Source organism: Lepisosteus platostomus, chromosome 20 (assembly GCF_059453375.1).
Source record: "Lepisosteus platostomus isolate fLepPlt1 chromosome 20, fLepPlt1.hap1, whole genome shotgun sequence".
NCBI classification, from domain to species: Eukaryota; Metazoa; Chordata; class Actinopteri; order Semionotiformes; family Lepisosteidae; genus Lepisosteus; species Lepisosteus platostomus.
The window spans coordinates 7,759,130-7,782,111 of record NC_142630.1 but is presented as its reverse complement, the minus strand read 5'-3'; the positions used below and the strand labels follow the sequence as shown (position 1 = coordinate 7,782,111).

The window sequence follows — 22,982 nt, the reverse complement described above, 5'->3', positions numbered from 1 at the left end:
TGGAAGAAAACTGTGGTCATTTTGGTCAGTACCATGTATGCTGCCTTATTCATGATTGGTATGTGAAAATCAAAGCATTATTTAGAATAAAATGTACCGACTGAAGTTTAAATAGTTTTTTTATAAACACATGCATGGTTTATACCACACTTTTTAGAGAATTATGTGTAGTAATTATAATTAATTGCACTCATAGAGTACTTTTCATTCAAAAGGAACTAAAAGTGCTTCACATGAAAGAGGGGACAGATTTCACCCACTTCTGAAGTACACACCCACCTGTGTAATATGGGGCAGCCCTTGTGCAGTTGCAACTCCACTAGAGAGCACATCAGGTAGAGAGGCAAGAAATTGCTTCACTAATGAAATTAAGGGGGGATTTTAGGAAAGGCAGACTGTACAAGTTCAGCATGGAATTTAACCGGGACACTGGAGGTAACACCCCTACTTTTACAATGAAACAACAAGCTGTAAATACAAAATAGATAAAGCCAAGTTAACTACCACTAAACCAGGATGTGTAGTTACAAGTGAAGAATTTAAATCAAGAGACGTTTTATTCAAATAAATTACAATGCATTAGTAGGACTTCATTTAGAATATTGCTCACATTTTTGTCATCATGTTATTGAAAGACATTGCTGCTCTGGAATTAGTCCAGAGAAGAATAGCCAGACACATTCCCAGGCTTAAAGGAATGTCCTTGTTTTCAGGCTCACACCACTGATTTTTTTTATTCTTGAATAGAGAAGAATGTAAACTCCTGATTCATATATTCTCAATCCAGTGGACAACGATCATACACAAACAAGAAAAGACAAGTGGAAACTACAGGACAGTGTATTTAAGAAGGAGGCTCTTATACACAAAGGGATGGAGTGTTCCAGGTTACCCGGCCATGTTGTTGAAGCCAATACCCTGTCATATTTAAAGAATAAACAGATGGATGAATTTGTTACATCAATTAGCTACTAAGTACCAAACAAACAGTGTATGTTGCATGACTCCTTTCGTTTGTAAATCACCGTATTTATTTTCACTCTGTAGTCACTATTTATATTTATTTATAATAAATACCTATTTTGATATTTCACTTTAATACACACAAAATGTCTAAACAAGTGATGCCAAAATGCTGAATAAAATGTTTAATACCTATTAGTAATAGGCAGCTGAGATTTTCTTTACTAATCATGTAATCTTTGGGATTTATACATGATATTTGTTGAATTAAATATTAAGTATTAATAAAGGATGAATAATACATTAACAACACGGCTCCTGAATGTTTTTAGACTTGGGTACATTTATTATCATGTACCAGCAGTCACCTCTTAATGAAATCAACTGCTGTAGAACTCCAAAGATTAATTTCATCTTAATGTTTGTTAAAAAATGATAATTAAGTATTTGTTCTACTGCCTTTTTCATTTGTTCCCCTAAATTCTGGCTCCCTGGAGGAAAGATATAAAACTCTCTTTGTATATGATAAACAGAAACATTAAATGAACTTCATCTTAAGGCATACAAGTCATTAAAAAAATGTTAACTAGAACATCAGCCTTTCTAATAGTTTGTTCTGGTACCCTGGTGTTTTTATGTGAACAAGTAATTATCATATAAATATGAGGCTTTCTTTTATGAGAAATTTCAAGATACTTTAAAGTAAAAAACAGATGTTCTAACAATCTTTTCTAATTAGATATCTACAGTATGTGGTTTTACTAATCAACACCATTGAAATGCTTTTTTTATTTGTTCATTAATTTACTGAAGTGTTGTTTATGAGGATAAAGTGACCGACTTGTAAATTAGTAGACCCACATGCTCGAAGAAGAGCATATGTATAATTGTTTATTGATGATACAATCACAGTTTTCACGCATGTGATGGCAGTGCTAGATTTAGAACAGGAAGGAATATGATTAACAGTGTAATTTTGTGCCATAATGTATTTGGGGTTCAAAAGCAGAGAGTTGATACTTTTCTTCTTATGATGGTATTTAGACTCATCAATTTGTCACTTAGTGCAATGAAGCCCACTGGATGCTAATCATTTAGTAACCAGACAGAAGAAGGTTCACTTCTCCGTCATTGGTACAGACTTGAACTTGACAGTGCATCTGAGGTCAGAGGTGAGTCCAGGTCAGGTCACGCTTGTAGCAGAGATTAGGAAATAAAGGTCAGTTTCACTTAGGGGGGAGTGAGACAGACTGGCCCAGAGGTGGGGCCACAGGTGACATCATTAACAGTGCTTGACGTCTGTGTGCAAAGCATGTAACTAGACCAGCGTTCCTGACCTTCGACCTGACTTCTCCAGCGCCCTGTGGCCGGTGGCTAGCTCTAATCCCTTCTTCAATGAGTTGACAATAGAGCGTAGTATTGATCAGCTGGTCAGGTTCAATGATCTGTGTCTGGAGCACTGTGTCATGTGGCTATTGTTAGAACAGCTCAGTAATCTAATCTAAAACAGGTAGGGTGGAGCTGTGAAAGGAGTCATTGTACCTCGAAGATGAAAATACCTTTAGTTAACAAGTAGGATGTTCTGCTGATATTCTGCAGTCTATCATTTGACTATATATTTCAGAAAGAGCTGGAGTGCATTATTTCCTAAAAGTTAGTCATGGATCAACCAAAAATCAGTCTGGTTTAGAATGAAACAGAAAAAGTTCTTTAGCTATCTGCAAGTTGTTTTAATCGAAGAAAATATATGATGAAGTAATAAAAAAAAACACAATTCTTGCCAAGAAAATTGTGCAAACATTATTTTATGATAGGCTAACACTTTTATTTTGCTTTTTAAATTCATGGGTCTTGTCACATCAGGAAATCCAGTGAAAGAAACATAAATAAGACATTTGCCAAAATAAAACAACAAATATTAAAGATCAAAAGAATTTGCAAAGTGGATGTGAAATAAAGTAGTTAATTAATGTGACTTTTCATGAGCTATATATGTTACTTGGTATGTGCTGTGATAGCCTGCTTCTTTGAAACCCCAGGAAGGAATACGGACTGTACTACATCCCTGTCATCAGGTCATTCTGCTCTTCCCGAAAGCTACAATATGAAAAAAAAAACTGATAGGAAATAAAGTTTGGAGTTTGAACCTGATGCCTATGGATTCTCACTTATTTTGGTTATGGTTTCAAGTAAAATATCATAAAATATATTAATATAATTCATAACAAATATTTGAATATAAAACATTCTTCCTGAAAATCACATTCAAGGTACTTGAAAGTCGATACTTCCATGATCTAAGTGAAAGCACCTGTGACCTCCTTTAGTCTCCTGATTTCTTAGGTTTCATTCTGAGTAGCCTGGTGATTAGGTAGATTTGCATGCTAAAATAATGATACTAGTAATAATAATAAAATGAAAGTAACACATTCAAGCTTATATTACTGACTGAAATAACTTCTTTCCCCTCCTGGGACAGCACAAATTCTTAAAAGCAATGCTTGTGTTTGAAACCACCAAAAACCAACACCCCTTTAAAAAGCCACAAGCTCAAAGTCTTTCATAAGTTGCAGACCTTTCATAACTTCATGTAACATGGGAAATGCCCTCCCTCCTGCCCCAGCTGTCTGGCTGTGTCTGTAGCAGCTAAATGTCTGAAGCGCTGCAAGTGAGCACCAACATCTGGACTCAAAGCGGCATGGAAAGAGGAGTTCCCCTCCCTGCAAAATATACACACTTATATGAGCTCTAGTAGCCAGGGGTAGAACAACATCTGCTGCTGCAGTTTGTAAGATCCAGGCCTCGATAATCCCTCTCCCTCCTCATTAAGAGGGGCTGAATAAACACAGACCGTTTCCAGTTGTTCCAGCGAATTTCCTCGCTGTGCGTCAGGAGACTGGAGCTGGGGATCTTGGATCAAAGCTTCCAGCAACCCTAGAAACATTTAAGGTGCAAAACCCAACAGAGTTAGGGCTATTCCACCTCACAGGGAATGTGAAGAAGGGCATAGGTTACCAGCTGTCGACTTTATGGCTGTAAGGTCTTCTTCAGGAGTCGCCGAAGTTAGCAAGGTAGGATATATAGGCTGTTAGACTAGCAGAGAGAACAAGTGCTATCCATCCACCCTTCTGAAATGCTTAACAGTAAGAGAGCCTCTTCGAGTTGTGTGGCCTTCTCTTATGGCTGCCAATGAGAACAGTCCAGTTTTCTGTAACAGCTGTCTGTGAAAGTGCTGTGGTTTCCTTTACTTAATTGCTTGTTTGTGGACTAATAACGTGAAACATTTTGATTCATTATCATTGCATCATTGCAAAAACTCTTCCACAGTTTATAAGGCTTTCTTCAATCAAATTGCTTTTAGTTAGAGTCTAAACATTTTGAGATAGAAGCTGCAAAACTACTTAATAGGACAAAATGTACAAAAGTTTGTGAACTACAAGAAAATAGGCAGGATGTAGAGGAGAAGGGAGTGTTTTTTATTTGCTTGTTTTCACATGATACATTTTATTCATTTTTTTTGGTTTCTGTTTATTTGTTTCATCTAGGAAACGTCTTTACAAAGCCACGTAACAGGCAGCGACAGGCAGCATCAGTGGCACAACAGGCCATGGTTAGCAATGTAACCCCAGAGCAAGGGATTTGCGGAAATGCTCATGATGGAAAATAATCTCAACTGAAACAACAGTAAACAGGCATGCGGTATAGGTTTAATGGAAAACACAGTAGCTCAGAATCAGCAGTGACAAGTAGCTCAGAGAACATAATGTTTCTTTAAGAATTTTGCAAGGGAGGCTTGCAGTATGTGGGTGATGTGCATTTGGTTAGCACTAATGTTTTTACCATAGTCGTTTGGCCTTTTCTCATCTTTGCTAGGAACCAGTGGGTCTAGTAAAGGAAAAGAGTGCAGTGGTGTCTTAGTAATAATCCTTTTTTAATCGTGTTTTGCCCTTGATTGTTGTGCAGAAAGAGGAGGGTCTGCGCAGAACTAGGTCAGAAGAGCTCACCCTGTTGGGGGAGGCAGTGTGGCACCTTGACAGCCAGCAGTGTAATCAGGGGGCTGGGGACTTGTAATAGGGCTGCGGTGCTGATCATCAGCCAGTGATCAGCCCTTCCATTAGTTGTGGGTCTCCTGGTCAGAGCTGGCACCAACCTGCCATGAATTCTGATGAGGCTTCTCCAGGGTGAGGTCAGCTGGGCTGGCTGACTGCCCTCTCTTACAGCCCCAGTCTTATCCATCACCAAGGACAGTGACACAGTCAGCATGCTCCCCCTCCTTCCCACCCTAAATAGCACAAAGGCACCTCACAGAACACACATTCATGCAACACAACAACCACCTAAAATACCAAATAATGAAGCAAACAAATTTCCTCCATGGTATACAGTTAAATGAATTACACACACCACAATGAACACACTAATTTTGTCGCACGAATGTGAGCAGTATGAATTACTATGAATAAATAATGCCCTCATTTCCATAAAATGAAGGCCGACAAACAGACAGCGAATTTCCAGGCTTTCCCCTTTGACGAGTGAGATTTTATTTTTAGCTCTCACTAGTATTTCCACATTTGTTGTTGCCCATTTAAAAGTACCAGGGTACAGGGGATACAACTTATGAACGATATTGGATTTGCCAATTAACTAAGTGTAGTTTTTTCGATGATTTTGGACAAAATTGCAGTTTGCAGACTTGTAATAAAGGGAGAACAGCAGAAGAAAGGGCAAGGGGATGTGAAAAAGGTAAGGTAGCTCATTAAGGAGAGCACACATTGTTGCTCTTAATTTCCTTCAGTTCTTGGATTTCAGTTTCAGACAGAGGTTGGGTGGGAGCGAGGAAGAGAGAAAGTGTGGTGGAGATAGGCAGGGAGGGGGGGGAGAGAGAGGCAGACAGGCAAAGTTCAAGGCCAGAGAGCACTGCAGGGACCGTAGGTCACATTTGAATGGTGGTAGAGGGGAGTAAGGGGGGGCTCAGTTCTCTGACCCACCAGCTGTGGAATAGGACTCAGGGGAGGCTGGGGTCAGGAGAGCTCCCTCCAACCCCCACAAATTTCTGTGCCATTTAATGCCACAGAGCACCTATTTCCTCCACTAAAAACTAATAACCTTTTCTGTCGGAAATCACTGTGGCCTTCAAGTACTGTACCAGGGGCCCTGGACTGCTTGTAATTGCTATGCTGGAGTCCCTTCGGTTTATTTTTGCAGTGTTTGGACTCCCCCCTCCTCCCCACCCCCCTCACTGACTTCAGCACAGTACAGAGTCTGATTGCCCATATTATTCTCCACACACAGGCTTTCAAAACTTCTGGTCGGCATAGGGAAATATGAAAGCACATTTTATAACCGTATGATTTTTTAAATGGAGCTTTTTGTCACACTTTTAGTTTGGTTTCATTCAAACTGCAGGGAAGAATGGGGGATACAGCCCAAGAAACATTTACCTGATGTATCAGGATGGCCTTGCACTACGCTGTACTACACCTTTTTGTCTTCAGTGCAACACAACAGATTTTTGGAAGCTTGTTAAACAGCTCTTCCAGGGCTGGATTAGAAAAATGTTCCATAGCTCTTAATCATTAGTGTTGTACAGTATGTCATGTTTAAGGTGTTGTCTTTTTGTTTTGAACTTATTTTGAACTTATTTTTCTGTGGTGCCTGTGACTTAGCCTACTGTTAAAATGATTTTGTTTTTGTTTATCTTCCCAGTGTTTGGGGTGATTCCTTCATTTTGTGCCAGGAAAAAAGTGACTTATAATGCAAAGTTGTTTAAATATAGGTGACCAAAACTTCCTCAATTTCCTGCACAACAGTGACCCCTGAGTCTGTATACAGTAACTGGGAGGTCATTAAAAGACATAAATGGTCTACATCGCCGCTCATACCTATTTCAAAGCCTGCAAGAAAATTATATTAAAGTGATTTGTTTCACTATTATGCAATTAAAAAGAATGACATTTCCTGAAAATAAAACTTAACAGTATGTATCATGCGACTGTGCTTTCTATAGTTTTAAGCCCTTAAATAATTAACATTTAGCTAAATTTTCCACAACTCACTATGGGACATGAGAACAATTAGTTTTGATTAATTACATTTACACTGCATAAAAATGTTCCCTGTGTGTACAGTTAAGAAGTGTCATATAGGATAAAGAAAATATTACATGAAAAACGTTTTGGGAGTGTACATAGAGAAAAGTCAGCAAAATCAAGAATTAACATCATTATGTTGAAACCACTTACGATGTTTTTTAGGAAATAATTAAAAATATCACCATGTCTGGAAGTCAAGAGTCAGATTCATATGGTTTTGCTTCATGTCTACAGTATTGGTTGTGTTTTTCGTTAAGAGGGTCATGTCAAATGTAGGTTGCGGTTTCGGGGGGTATTTTAAGTCTGTCCAGCAGGGGACTGTAGTAATAGCTGTCCATAACTTTATTTTCTGTTTTGTTTTGTACATGTTTAATGATTGAGTGGTGGTCTGGGGACTATTTTGTAGGGACACCCGTTCCTATAGAATAATTTTCTTCAATAAACCTTCTAATATTCCATTTGAGTATGTTTTTTAAAAATCAAATTTCTTTTTTTTCTCTAGTCGTAAAAAGTAAGTGTCTAATTTTCCCCTCAGCATGCTGTCCTGCATTGTAATACAGTAAATACTATTTACCAAGCCTGTAACAGTGTTTAATACATAAGGCTGCTCATCTCTCTCTTAATTCACCGCTCGGGTCTTTTACATTTCATGCACTGCCCAGCTTCTCCTGCTATGTCTGCTTCTATTCCGCTCTTCCTATCCGTCTGATTCCTCCAGTCTTTTCCCTTTAGCAACCTTCCTCCTCCTCGCAACTGTCTCTTGTATCCTCACACCCCTTCTTCTCTCTATTTTAATAGCAGATGAAAGAGACAAATGGCTCAGCGCAGGCTGCCAGCAATCAGCCCTGGATCAATCGGCTTTGAGCAGTAATTAACTATTTGCTAAACTTACACAATTGATTTCCATTTAATGCTGCAAGAGATGGTTTAAATGAAGACCGATATCCCGGTCGGGGCGGGGGGTAAAGAAGGAACTCCAGGGCCTGATAAATTGGCCACTTTTTAATTGGGAGATGAAAAACACAACTGGAATTTTGAGGCACAGCTGGGAACTAATTGCGGAAGGTTCTGCTCTCTGGAGGGGTCATTGTCATTGCTTTTGATTTCCTCTGGTGTAGCTCTGTAGATAAGATTCTTCATGGAGGGCTTGCACGGGTTAGGACCAGTGGGGACGTAGGAGTCTCCTGTTGCTGCTGGCTTTCCTTCGAGACCTTGTCCCCATGCTGGGATGCTCACGGTTGCTCACAGAAATGGCTGGGGCCAGCCAGTGTTCAATGCTAAACCATGCAGGGGTGCTGATCTTTATTAGGTACCTGCATCTGTCCTGAACAGAGAGTTCAGAATCCGTATCACTGGACTGCTCTGCAGATCTCTGCATTTCAAACATTTTATAGAGTATGGGGTATGGCTTGCAATTTCTCTTGCTAAGCACTTCTTTATTTCCACAAAGGCAGTGTTTTAGCTTGTACTGTATTATTTCCATGAAGGAGAAAACGAAAGTTACGACGAAAGTGACTTGACACATCTTAAACTTTCTTGATACTCATCTTGTCCAGCCCAGGGTTATTGCTTGTGTTATTCTGGCTGTTGTATGACTGGAAATGTTCAGAAGTCTTAACACCATTTTTGCTTCATCAACCAAAAACCTGCTTCCTGCTTCATGACTTCAAACAACATACTGTAGAGATAATCAGTGCCTTGACACTTGCTAATAAACCAAGAACGTCAAATCTGCTAAAATGCTAATTATTTTTGCGTGAGAAACTTTTTATAGTATATTAGGTACTGATCAAAAAGTAGAGAAATATTTATGCAATCTGAGTAACCTAAATGAATACCATCAACATTACCCCCTATGCACTTTTCCTTGTTAATGAAGTACCTATTATTTATGTAATGATTGTTCAATATCCCTGAGCTTTCCAGTGAGCATCAATAGCCTATTTTCCTGTGTCATGAGAACAGCTCTCACCTTGTGAGCTTGCACACAGCAGCAGTGGATCGGTTTCAATGCAGTACACTTTTTCTAACTGTTCTGGTGATTTAATTAACTTGTCAATCGTCTGAATCTACAACAACCACATATTTTCTTTAACCCCACACCCCCACTCCCGGCGGTATGTTTGTCTCCATCTTCCTCTCTCAGACTCTGGTTACTTGTCCCAGATCTCTCAGCCTGGGTGGTATGTGCTCCGTGGGGTCTCACTTTTGTCAGATAGTGTTTTATGTCAGCTCGATACCCGTGCTGTACGTCTCCGTTTAGGTCCTGTCACTTACGAGGCAATGAACTTGTCTTTAAACTTAGGGAAATCCAATTGAAGACTAATACACCATAATAGGCAGATCAATACTCATTATGGCCCTCAACATCTCACAAAAGAAACAACTGTATATGTTCTTCCGCAGCAGCCAGAGGGTCGCGCTCTTTGTGTGCTCAACAGGCTGTCTGTGGAGAGTGGAGAACATTTTCTGTAAGTAATCGGGTCTCCAGAATGGTACTTGGACTGAGCAGAAAGCTGTTGAGATCTTAAATATAAGTCCAGAGTGGTTGACTATTGGGTCTATGTTTTGTTCAAATGGGTTACAGCCACCAACAGGAGGCTGAAGAAAACCGTCCTTGGGATGATTTTGTTCCATGTTTGTATTTTGAGGTGAATCTCAAAACGTTATGGCTAGAAGGGTGTTCTGCAAAGTTTGTAATTAGGTGTCTGGTTATTCTTCTGCTGGGGCCAGCAAAAATTTCTAGACTTCTGAAGAAGAAAGACTTCTGTATTTTTTCCTTGTTTGTCATCTATGATGTATGTGATACAGTACTGTATATGTATCTTAGTGAAGACTTTGTGTCCGATTAAATGATACATCAACTGACTGGGCAGTCCAGTCTCCAGCAAAAGAGGTTAGACAACATCTTCTATATGAAGAAGAGTCACGGACTGCATGCTATGTCGCATAGAGATAGCAGGGTGGTGAGAAGATGCTGACAATGACCAGCAGCTCTCAACATAAGGACTTTACCTGGAGAAAGGCTAAGATCAATGTCGCTCTTGAATGGATGTCGAGTCAGAGACAGTCAGCATGCTGCTGTAAGCCCAGTGTGCCACACTGGTGTCAGTGACTTCACAGTGATTATTATCGAGCATCCCATGAGGTCCCATGTTTGCTTCTCCACTTTGTCGTTCAAAAATAGCCATTGTGTTTTGGAACATACCGGAGCCTCCACATTTATTTACCACATTTAGACGATCTATGGCTTAAGGCCAATTTAGAGTACAAAAAAAGGTCAAAAAGGTTAAAAAAAAGTTCATCAAAATCTTTCATTTATGGGTTACGATACAAAATATGTGAAAAGAAGTAACAGACAGTTAAATAGAAAGCAGAAATTCCACATAATTCTAAACAAGCATTTTTTTCAGATTTTTTCCTACCCTATGTAGCAGTAATGGTAATGTGTTGAAAATAATTGCTGTAAATATAATTTTGTGATTTTTGTTGGTCATCCAGTAGCTTCAAGCTTCACAAAGCCTTATAAAGCTTATTGAAACTCCTGGAAGACACCTTGATGGCCGTTGGCAACAGAGATGCTGAAGGACGAGACTGAACACAGAATCAAAACATTCTGTGCCATGTGATCAGTGGGGAAGTCTAAGAATTATCCAAAGATCTCAGTCATCGGCAACTCTGGGGATGGTTCTAAAAAAATCTTGAGTCATCACCTTTTCTACTGTGGTGTGTGTAACTAAGACATTCATGAAGGGAATGTATGCAGCGTCACCAGGAGAATGATGTACAGTAGGAAGGTTTTTACACAGATGTGAATTCATAGAGTTGGTGCTGGAGATTAACTCACACCGACTCTAGCATCATCAGGATACAATGTCTGCAAGGAAGTCCATGAGGACTGCCAAGGTTGACCCCATGAACCTGGTGTCAATAGCAGCATAAAAAGAAAAGGCACGAACATACTAATTGACTCAATGGGGGCAGATGATATGAATGGATGAAAAACACAAATTATTCAGTGTTTGGACAATATCACCGGGATTTTGACCGTCAGGATAAATGTGGAGCTTATGTTGAAAGAGAAAGACATTCCTTCTGTGAGGAACAGAAATGGATTTGTTCTGCTTTAGGGTTATTTGGCGTCCCCTTGTGCTGGTGTCCCAGTTAGAACAGAGGGACAGATTGATTACACATTTTGCGAGGATATGGAAGAAAATAACCGCTTCCTTCTGCCACAAGGTTCAAGCTTGGTTAAAAATTGACTTACCGTAGGATAGCAACACAAAATGTACATCACACACAATGACCAATAAGTTAAGAGTGCATAAGAATGTGTTCTGGATTGGCTTCATAGAATATCTGTGGTATGAACTAAAAAAAGCAGACAAGAAATTTGAGGAAAAATTCTGCAAAATTGGGCAGTGGTCAAATATCCCTTGTGTAATTTTACAAATCCTATATATTTAAAATGATTAGTTATTAATAGGCTCTTAATAATTTCTTAGGAGGAATCTTAATCTCAAGGTTATCAAAGCCAAAGGAGAATTCACAAAATATTGATTGCTGAGGCAAGACTACATATGATCATCACAAATCTAGAAATACAAATTATCTGATTGTTTTTGCCAGATATTTTATGTATGCAGATAATTCTGAAAGTCATACAAGTCAATAGTTTTCATTGAAAAATATTGAATGTACTCATTGATTTTTATGTTGAATTCAACTTCAGCTCAGGGTAAGAATATACTTGTAGGTAAAAGCACATATATTTCTCTGCTGTGTCTGCAAGACCATTTCTGAATCTTATCTAGGTAACATAATATTGTTCCAGTTGTATCCAGAGTATTGGTTATCTCTCCTTGCTTTATATCATCTACTAATCCAACTAACTAGCTTGTGCCCTGATATGATATATTTGGAAGAGTGCTGGCCCCAGCACTGAGCTTTGTGGGACTCCATTTACTACATTACTAAACAAATCGTATAATGTAGACTAAGCTGGATTTCAGTTTTCATAGCACAGGATTATTCTAGCTAGAATATTCAGCTCTGTGCCTTGTGATTATCAGTGCTAATGGGGTGATTGCACATACACACTCCCTTACTCTCTATACATTTAACCACATCATGCTAAAAAGGTGATTTCATGAAAATATTACAACATCGAACATGTAGAGATAGCCCTAATTCCAAAGAACTTGCTATAATTCTAATGATAATATGTAAAGACCCACAGTTTTACAAGGAGTATTAAGAACCACAGAGCAATCATTTGGTGGGACCAAATATTTTATGTGTGAATAAATTATCAGAAAATGTAAAATAATTGTATTTTATCGAACTGTTTGATATCACCTTACAAAAACTCTAATGGTTTAACAAGTAATAAATATGATTTTTTTTTCTTTGGAGATTGCATAAATCCTTTTACTGCACTATATTCATGCATCTGTAACCAATAAAGGTATATTTCATGATACAAAATGAGATTTGCGATATTATTGCAGCTGATCTGGAAATGGTAGTAATGAATAATTGTGCTATGACTGTTTCAAGCAGAGTTTTCCTCTTTTTTTTCTCTCCTTCTATCCATGTTTCTGTCCTTCTCTCCTATTCCCATGTAGATCCCCTCTCCCTCCACCCCCTCGCCCTCTCGGGCAGTGTAACTGTCTAAGGGTGAGCTGCCTTCTCTCTCTCCCTCACTGTCATCATTTTAATAGTGGACCTCAGAGCGGTTGCCATGTCGACCAGCCAGCACATTACTATGGCAACCCGTCTGTGCACGGTGAGCCTGCTGATTAGGGAGAGATGTCTGGTGTAGCCTAGCCTGGCCGAGAAGGGGGGGGGGGGAGTTGTGTGCACCCGTATATTTGTGTCTGTTTATAGAAGCATACGTAAGGCTTGTGCTGCTCTGCTGCTATTGAAAAGTGAATGATTTTATTATATTTAAATCAGCATCCTTCTAATGTAACGGATACTCTAGATCTTCGTAGTACCAGCGGCTTTTACAATCATGGTTGTTCCCACGGAGGACTAAATGAAATGCACATCACAGGTTTTCAGTTCATTGACCATTGACTTATACCCATTGGACCCCTGCATTCGAACCCCCTCAACTCCCCAAACCTTCTCCCCTTTTAAGGTTGGACTATGAAGGTAGTGAAAGTTATTGCTCCAGAATCTGAGCTGCTTAAAGTCCCTGCCAGACTCGGTGCACTTTCATTACAGTACTATATTTCTCAAACACACTATTGAACCTTTGACACTGAAATCTACCGCAATGTATGACCACCGAGCCACAGGAACTCACTCTATTATCTCTCTCCCACCACTGAGCAATTCAGAGCCGTCACCTTCTGTGCTGAAAACTACTGCTTTCCTTAACCACTGATCCAACTGCACCCAAGCATTATCTTCCTCCAGCCACAATTGAAACCCACTAACTTCCACACTGCAGCCCAGCATTTTTACCACTGTATTACAGTACTGGATCTGCCTTCGCCGTTGCTGTCCTTCATTTCCTTCACTCCCTGCTGTCCATGCGGCAACTCAGTGTACCCCCTTCTGGAGGGGTAGAGTTTCCAGGAGATAGCGTTTACTTTCACATTGAGCTGCAGCCAGTATTACAGAACACCAAAGTTGTCTAGCCTCTGGTACAGCTACTGGGAGCATCCTAGCCTTCCCGGATCTATCGGTGAAACTAATTACAAGATCTAATTAAACTGTGACAAGAGATAGCAGAGCAATCCTGCACAACTGACCCCCGCCTGCCTGCGATCTCATTCAGGACAGTAATTACACCTCATTTATTATTTATTTTTGCTGCTAAATAAAAGCCTGACATTTAAATAATAATAATAAAAAACACCAGAACTTTGAGCTTGCTAATTGCCTGAAGCAGAGATTAAATGACTTGAAATATGTTGTTATTTACTTATTCATATCTTTCAAAAGTATTATTGTCACTGTAAAGCACACCACTGTAAAATAAGCTGAGGGATCACTGAAGACTCATGGCATACTTTGATACTACTCATTGCTTCTAGAATTATTCCAGGTACATGTTTTTCTAAGCACTGGGTACATTAATTAATGAGCATGCAGAACATTTTTTCTCAGCTCTGTGCTCTAAATATCTGATTTCTTCCATGACTTCCATAAGTTTAAGTTACTTCTGCATCTCTTGGTACAGTTATCTTTCTGGAGGTGGTTTAGAGGTTTACATTCTGAGAGCTGCATAAAATTATTCTTTTCTAAATTGCGGCAGGGTCCTTGTGTTAAAAAATGTAGCTTGTCTTAATTAGTGGCTGTGTAGAAGAGAAGATAAGTACAATGCCTTATACACTTAAATACATGTCTGCAACAAGTTAGTGATTTGGAACCATCAGATGATATTTGGAAGGTTTAAATGTTAACCTCTAACTTGATCTTAACTGTGTTTTGAACTGTCTTCTCTTTAAAAACATACCCTGAGAAAGTTAACATACAAGTATAAATGATAACCTTTTTTTATTTCTCAGGTACTTAGGGTATGTGTATCATATAAGTTAACTTATGCAGAATGATTCAGGGGTAAGTTTTCATTGTTTAAAATGGCTTTAGTTCTATCTGTGTGCTGTTTTGCTCAATCATAGGATCACACTGGGTCTCCCTTCCTACTATAAGTTTCCCTGTCCTCTCTCTCTTTCGTGCTCAGTCCTGAACTCTCCTGTACCTCATTAACTGTGAGAGTCTCTGCCCTCATTTGATCAGCTGGAGGTGAAGAATATCACATAATTATGAAGACAAGATGGCATTACAGTCATCAGAAATTATAGATGAGTCTCCAGCCACCATGTCAGACAGATAGAAGGAGTGAAGGAGAGAGTAGATTATATTACAGGTAGAGGGGGTTCAGTAGGAGGACAAAGAGAGGGCCAGTGTCAGTCCCTTTAAACCCAAGAGAACTTATAGTGATTATCTATCAGAAGTTGAACTGAACCTGCTCTTAGGCAGATAGCTCATGGAATATTAGTTTCTAGTTGTTGTTGTTCAGATATGGATTTTTATCCTTTTCTTAATGGATCAGTATGTAATGTATCTGTTATAAGCTGTGTTAGTTTGCTTAAAGCCTGCTCTGGAAGATTTTCTTACCAGAGGAATACAGTGAGTCAACAGCTTCTGTGTGAGTTTCCATGTTTCTGCTGAGCCACGTGTGCCTCACTTAAGATTGTAGGGCAGTTCCTCTTATTACTTGGACACAAGAGAGTTTTCATACAGGCCTTGACTGTCTTTTCTCAGCTGTCAAGTGTCTTGTGTTGATGTAGTGTAGGTGCAATGGTTTACCAAATATCTCTTTAGAATTATTTTATCAGAGTCACAAAACCTTCAGCTATGTAGAAAGGCAATTAGACATTTCTGTCTACAGTAAGTTTCCCATTCATTCATCAAAATATGTCATGCAAGCACTTTCAGATCTTGTCTTAAACTGTTATACACCACCGTTTAGTTCTAGCTAAGTTAAATGCTAGTTAAATGCTATCCACCAGATTTTAATTCCTTTAATAATTTGTGTTTACCTGTGTCTTTATTGTTATTGTCTTTTCTTCGTTTTATTGTATAGCACCTGGATGATGCATCATGAAAGGCTCTGCGTACAAAATAAAGATTAGAGGTTATTATTATCTTTTATATTAAGCAGTGGATGTATATTTTTCCATGGATATAAAGATAGGAATATTAATAGCCACAATTCCCCTCAGATATTTCTGTATTTTTCTACATGAGAGATGGGCCTGATGTTTGTTATCCATGCACAGAACAGCACACTCAGCATATGTTCTGCTGTGCCTCCAAGGCCCTGATATAGAAACCCATTTATTTGAAACTCATTAATCTATCCCCTAACAATGACCCTGACTTAACTTAAAGCTTCAATTTACTAACCAAACAGAATTGAACTAGCACATTTTCAAAATCTACATTTAGAACTTGCAAAAAAGGGTAAAGGGAAACCTTTGTGGGGTTTTTTTCCTGTCTCGCTTTGAGCATCATGATGAGCAGGTGGCTCACAGGGGGCCTTGTGTAGCAGGTAACTCCATGCAGGTTTGTTAAGAACATGCAAAAAATGCAGTCACAAAGAGGAGTGCGTTATGGCTAGGCTCTTGGTAAACTACAGTAGTTGTCCTTTGTTGACCTGCTGCAGCTCAGTGTTTTAAATAGGAGTTACTCAGCCCCAGCAAGGACAATGGAACCCCCCCCAGTGTCTTTTAAAGATATTCAGCAGGCGCAGAGCCCAGTTTCCAGATGAGTTACCAGGTGATGTGACAAGTGTCGTCAGCCACACTGATTGACAGGTGTCGTTGTGCTTGCAGATGCATTATTTAAACCTGCCGAGGAACTCAAGATCTTGGCTGCTAATTGACTTTGCCCTCCAAATTAATTGACAAGCACTTTAATTTGCAATCAAGGATTTTGTACATCTGAGTGCATGATTGTGCGTAGAGAGCTTAAAGTGATATTAGACAGAGTCAGAGCCGAGCACTTGATTGTGGGAGTCGGGAGTCAAAAGCTTCATATTCTCCAGGTGTCCATATAATATCAGAGCCTGCCTTAGTTACTTCTATGACATGGCTAGAACTGAGATTCTTATCCTGGGAATAAGTGCATGCCTTGAAACTTCTTAACTTAGGGGGAGATCTTTGACTTTTTGTAGACATTGCTTTTAATATGTATTTGTTTTTAACAGGATCAAAAACATTTAAAAAAATTCCAGTTTCCCCAAGCATTAGTAAGAATAACATAATGGTTTGAGATTATAGTTTGTTGTCATTGTACCCCCCTCCTATACTACACACCCTGGCAACTTCATAAACAGTACGTGCCCCAAACGTCCATACACACACCACTGGCTCGGGGGCAAAGGAGGAGTGATTTCTCCCTAGGGGGGTGATATTTTATAGTTTGTGTCCATCAGTGTTGTGGCCTGGGGCAGGGAGGTTAACAGTAAGAGCTCTCAACATCAGTGACTCTGATTCATCTCCACCTTGCCACAGCTGAGAGTGGGGAGAGTGTTGTGAATTGTGGACTGTGCACTCTTTCCTCTGAATTAGGGCTTCTCAGCCTCTGCTGGCCAGTGGACCTCTTTCACGAATGTGCCTGCAGTGAAGAACCCCAACTTAAACATAAAATCAAATTGAAATAATTCTACTAAACGGTGCAACTATGTTACACTAGGAAAAAGGGCACAGATGCAGTTCAGAGACAGTTAGTCCTTGTTGATTACTCATTCACCCAGCTTGAGATGAAAAGTTTACTTTTGTTTCTGTGGATCTCAGGAAGGAGTGATATTCACAGCCAGCCGAAAGACCATCAGGATTTATAGGTCACTAGTAATCCTCCGTGACTAAAGACCTGGGACCAGTGGTAATAAAAACCAATTAAGTGAGCAATTTATTCAAAAAAAAGTCATTAAGAGTCCAGGGTGGAGTGAAAACCAGGACACATGGCAGCCCTACAGGATCAGGAGTGAATATCACGCTCTTAAGGTCTCTCCTGGACACGTGATCGAGGACTGTGGCTCCAAAAACATGAGGTGTACTCTAATGCATCTGCCATTTTCACGCTGCACTGCAGCTTCACGGGTGACTGGCAATGCCAGGGGTGCCCTGGTGAGTCCACCTAGCCAGGGTGGCACTCAGCCATTTGTCTGCTGCTGTTCAGGAGCCCCGGTCACAGCTGGCTAATGGCCATTGCACAAACACGAGTGCATTTCAGAAACTCGATTACAGATCTCAACCTGTGATCTGAACATCTACTTTCACAGGCTGAGACACCCAGGTTTAGTTACTAAGAACAAATTGATAACCCGGCTTAAAAACGGTTATTCACTTTTCTTGGCATTTTTACAAGACCGTTGAAACCTTTGTTTCAACCATAGCCTGCTCTGGCAGACCTGATGTAGGGCAGATTTCACACTTCATATCGATAGAGCATCACACACTAGATATACAGTGGCCTCTTGGAGAGCCCAGTAATGGACTTGTTCAAATCCCCCTCCTTTTTGGTATGGTGTATGTTGGTTATAGAAACAGCTTGAAAGGCTGGCCCCTGTCTAACAAGCTATTTCAATTTCTAATTCTCCCTACTTGATCTCTTTTGCTTTTGCCTTTTTATATATATATCGAGAGAAAATAAGGATTTGAACCCAGGCCTCTGGGACCAGCATGCTAAGCAATCAATGTGTCACCTAACCCTGACAGTACTATTTTTTCTCATATGGGGCTGTTCTCATTTTTCTTGTCAGCGGAAAGTAATTTGCTGTATTGCGATTCAGTCAGAAAGCTCAGCAGTCAGGGTGTCTGATAGGTCGTACCCCTCCCCTCACCCTTCTCCGTTCCCCTAGCCCATACGGAGGGGCAGCGTGAGGCGAAGAGTCTCTCTCTCGGTCCCCCTCTGCACCCGCCCCCTCCTTTTGAACCTGGCTGCTAAATTAGATAAGCGGGGCTGCGCCGCACCATTCCTGATTAATAAAAGATGCGCCATGTCCCTAGGGTGGCCTTTCTGAGGGGCAGAGAGGAGGCCAGGGACAGACAATGCCTTTTGCACTGACACAATGGACAGGAAATGGAAATAATGGAAATATAGCATTTTAAACACCATCCGTTTCCCCTCTATAGAAACATGTATGGACCATAGCAGATAATGGTATTGTGCATGCCTAATGTATTTGATATTACATATTCACATATGTCTTCCAGAAGTCTCAGACGTCCTGTTAGTTTATAAATATGAAATGTTTATGAGAGGCCTTTGTAATAACAATGCTACATAATAATATGGCTGTTTATTCTACGATGAGCACACCTGTAGTGTGAAGTATTTCTGTCGGCAACAAATATATACTATATATAATACAGAATATAAAATATGCTTCTGTATATATTTAGCATTGGGTGATATTTGTCGTTTACCTTTATGTTTATATGTGCTGTTTAAATTAGATGATAAAAGGCCAGATCAAAATGTTTTCTTGCACTGGATGTGTGTACATAAAGATGTATAAAAGCATATTTCCAGATGGCATTACGATTTCAATTTCAAGTGAGTATCTTGTCTTGTAGGAGGCTATTGATGTTCTTTAATGCTTTCATGCCAAGAGCTGAACTTGGGTACTACATGCCACAGTTTCATGCTCCTCTGAATGAAACTGATCTTACAATAATGGGTTTGTTAAGGTGAGGATATTTTTCATATAAATTGTTTTTTTTTCATGTTTGCAATAAAGGCCCATATAGCTCTGGCTGCCTATGGATACTGTGGAAGACAGGAAATGGGGATTAACAATGATTTTATTTTAAAAGTAAATAAAAAAAATCAATCTGGATTTAGAAGTATACAGAAGGTTTTCAAGTAGGAGACTGTTTTGACTGCCTCTAGCACAGGCGTGCTGTCGTCTTGCTGTTTTAGTATTAAACTGAAAAACATATTAACTTGCAAGGTGAGTGAAACCACAGCAGACATAAGGCAAGAGATGAGGGTACTCATCTCGACCACGATGGGCAAACACAAAGACAAAAACACCTTCAGCAGGTGTTGAGTGGACTCTCCCTTCATTCTGCTCTCGTGTGTTTAAAGTGATTGCAGCACGGTTCATGGAGAAGGGGCATTTATCTTTAAATAACCCCCGCCCCCCTGGCGGGACAGAACAATAGCGGGACGCTTCTAATTTTCTGCAAGATAATAGCAGTCACATTGAAGTGAGAAAGGTCAGGGGTCAGTTTGCAAGGTTGTGATTCGCTGGTGGCAACCTGCAATGACGTTTCTGCCTTCAACAAATAAATTGCTATATTTTATAATACAGGGGAATGCACATCAGATGATCATATTGGTATTTATAATAAAGATGTTTGCAACGAGTTGTTCAATTTTGTTTATGTGTACTGTAAATGTGTTAAATATTGATTATCATCATTACAATTAGATATAGTAACACTTAAAATATGAGTGATTATATATTCAGTATATGATTATACTGAATAACATGTATTCTTTGAAATCTACATGTACCTTGAATGGCTGTTGTACATTTTTGTTTTGAAGTTTAAAATAATTGAGATTTTCTGTTTATCTCAGATTCATTAAAACAGAAGCATTTTAAACTATAATCACTTTACTAGTTAATGTATACCCAGGTGTATAAGACTTTAATATACAAATACATAATACCACGTCAATATTTTATTCTTCCTACTTATAATCATCTCTAAAGTTTCGAATACCAGCTTTACCAATAAACATCTTCAGAATGTAAGTGTAACCCATGAAATATTCTAACAAGAAACTGGATTTTTCAAATTAATTACAGTATGACATTCTTATGCACATATTTGTCCATAAAAGATTTTAAGGAATCTGATTCCAATATTAAATGAATTTCATTTGGGAGGTCCTCTAACAAGAGCAGTTTTCTGAAGTGCCTCATGGGTCCAGTATCAGAGAGACTGACAGGTCCATTCAGAGAGATAACTTCTGTCACCAGCTGGGAGTCTGTGAGATTGACCCGTGTCTCCCAGTACAAATTCCTTTGCCATTTACTTTCACGTATAACAGTGCCACAAATGGGGTCTCCAGGATCCCAGTTCGGTTCATATAGGCATTGGCTATTGTTGGGGATCCTAAAGAAAGGTACAGTAAAATATGTGACATTATCCAGTATGTAAAAAAGCTTTACAGGATGTTTTCCTCCCTCACACTGGTAGAATTGTTTACCGCACACAACCATCAGTAAAAATAAGCGAGTAGACTAAAATTCTTTTCCCATTTATTGTGCCATTTAAAGATTTGTTCTCTCTGGCAGACATTCATCTTTGCTGCTTCCTTCTTGTTTTAGTACCGGCTGCACTGACATTGCCCAAGCTACGAACTATCTACAGTGCTTTGCAAAAGTATTCACACCCTTCCCATGACATTCACATTTCAGGAATGAGAAATGGGGAATACGCTATTTCTAAAGTGAATGTTTTTAATTAATTACTTGAATGCTCACACTTTACATTTTAATGGGTGACAGAAGTTACAATGTCAGCTAAAATGCAGATTAAAAGCAAAAACTATTATATACAGTATATCAGTCGATAGATAGGCATTTTCTTCATACCGTTAAAATAAGCGCAATTTTCATGTTGCCTGGTGATCATTGCAGGAGGGCAATTTAAATGCCTTGCCACAGATTTTCTAGCGGAAAGTCAGGACTTTGACTGGGCCACTAGAGACCATTCACTTTCTTCTTGTTAAGCCACTTCAGTGTTGTTTAACAAAGCTACACTACTTCACTGCTTTGGGTTATTGTCCTGTTGAAAGGTGAACTTTTGTTCCAGTTTAAGGCCTTTAGCAGACAGAAACAGGTCTTCCTTAGTACTTTGCTCCATCCATTTCCTCCTCAATCTTGACCAGCCTGGGTCCCTGCCGAAGAGGACCCACCCCATAATAATGGTCTCCCACCATGCTTGACAAAGGGGTGGTGTTGATGTGTTGTTTTTTGGTTTATGCCAGACAGTGCTCTTCATTTAAACCAAAAACTTCCAAGTTTTCCTTGACATCACGCAAAACGATTTGACACATGTTTGCAATGTCACATAAATGATCTGTTATTATCTCCAGGAAGGACCTGAGATGGGTTTGTCACTCTGTCATGCCGTCCAGCTTTGTAGATTGACTGGAATATTGTTGACTCATGCACATCTCCTTCCATCTCAGCCATTTGGTCTCTTGGTGGCTTCTCTAATCAGTTGCCTCCTTGAAGAACAGGCAGATCTAGGTAGTGTCCGGGAGATACGATACAGCTTTCCCATCTAAGTGATCTTACCCTTCTCCTGATTTGTGTCTTTCTTCACCTCTATTTCTGACCTGTACCTGAGCCTTGTTTTGAATGCTCCTTGATTTTCTTGCTTGAAATTCAAGACCTGACTGAGGGACCTTAGAGAGACCTGTGTTTTTATACTGAAATCACATAAACCGGACAGACAGAGGCCATTCAACTAACTTGTTAAAGCATGTTTTCTGCACCTGAATTAATTTAGGTTGGCCGTAGCAAAGGGAACATTTCTGCAATATAAATATTTTTTACTTGACTTTGATAAAAGTGTTAGGTTTGAGCATTGAATATTTCAAATATTCACTTACAAAAATGTGTATGCATCACTGTAGTTCAACAGAGTGAGACATCACTGCAAAGTGTAAATACTTTTTCCCAGACAAAAAAATCCAGCCATTTTTATCCAGCCATCCCAGTATCTATTGTGTTTACCATGTGAGACTGGGATAAAGCATTTGAAGTCATATTGCCATATTACCTGAGCTAAAGGGGACCTGGGATAAACCTTGCGGGTTAGATAGAGTAATAAATGAAACCAAACATGTACAGTATGTCTCTGGGATGTGGGAGGAAACAGGAGCACCTGGAGAAAACCTACATGGACACAGAGGCTTCAGCCTGCAATCAAACTTCTATAAGCTATAAGGACTCAGTGCTTACTGTCATGCCACTGTGCTCAACTGGCTTTACGTTGTATCAATTTAAAGTCTGATTAATTATAATTTCCTGTGTTTGTTGATTCAGGTTTGAGTTGGTCTACTGTTTCCATACTCGTTAGGTATCCATGTTTCATTATTAGGACCACAGTTGGTAAGGTCCTTATTTAATGTAATCGGTTGCAGTGACATTGCATCACATACTATGACATTAGATGTTGTACAATGTATTATGAGACAACAATGTTCACACAATCTTATTTGAGTCTGGAGAAAATGAGGAGCATTCAGCAGCAGTGTACATGTGGATTGTTGTTGGTGGCCTGGTGTAATATCCATGATGCTATTACATAACCCTTGTCTTCTCCATGCTACAACAGGGCTTTTCTATATTAATGATTTAGAAATAGA

At 39.4% G+C, this 22,982-nt stretch overlaps 1 protein-coding gene across 1 annotated transcript in view; it reads left to right on the top strand.

The window, feature by feature from the left end:
- zfhx3b (zinc finger homeobox 3b) overlaps nt 1–22,982 on the top strand; it is a 371,071-nt gene that overhangs the window by 125,809 nt on the left and 222,280 nt on the right. The gene's annotated exons all lie outside the window — the stretch shown is intronic.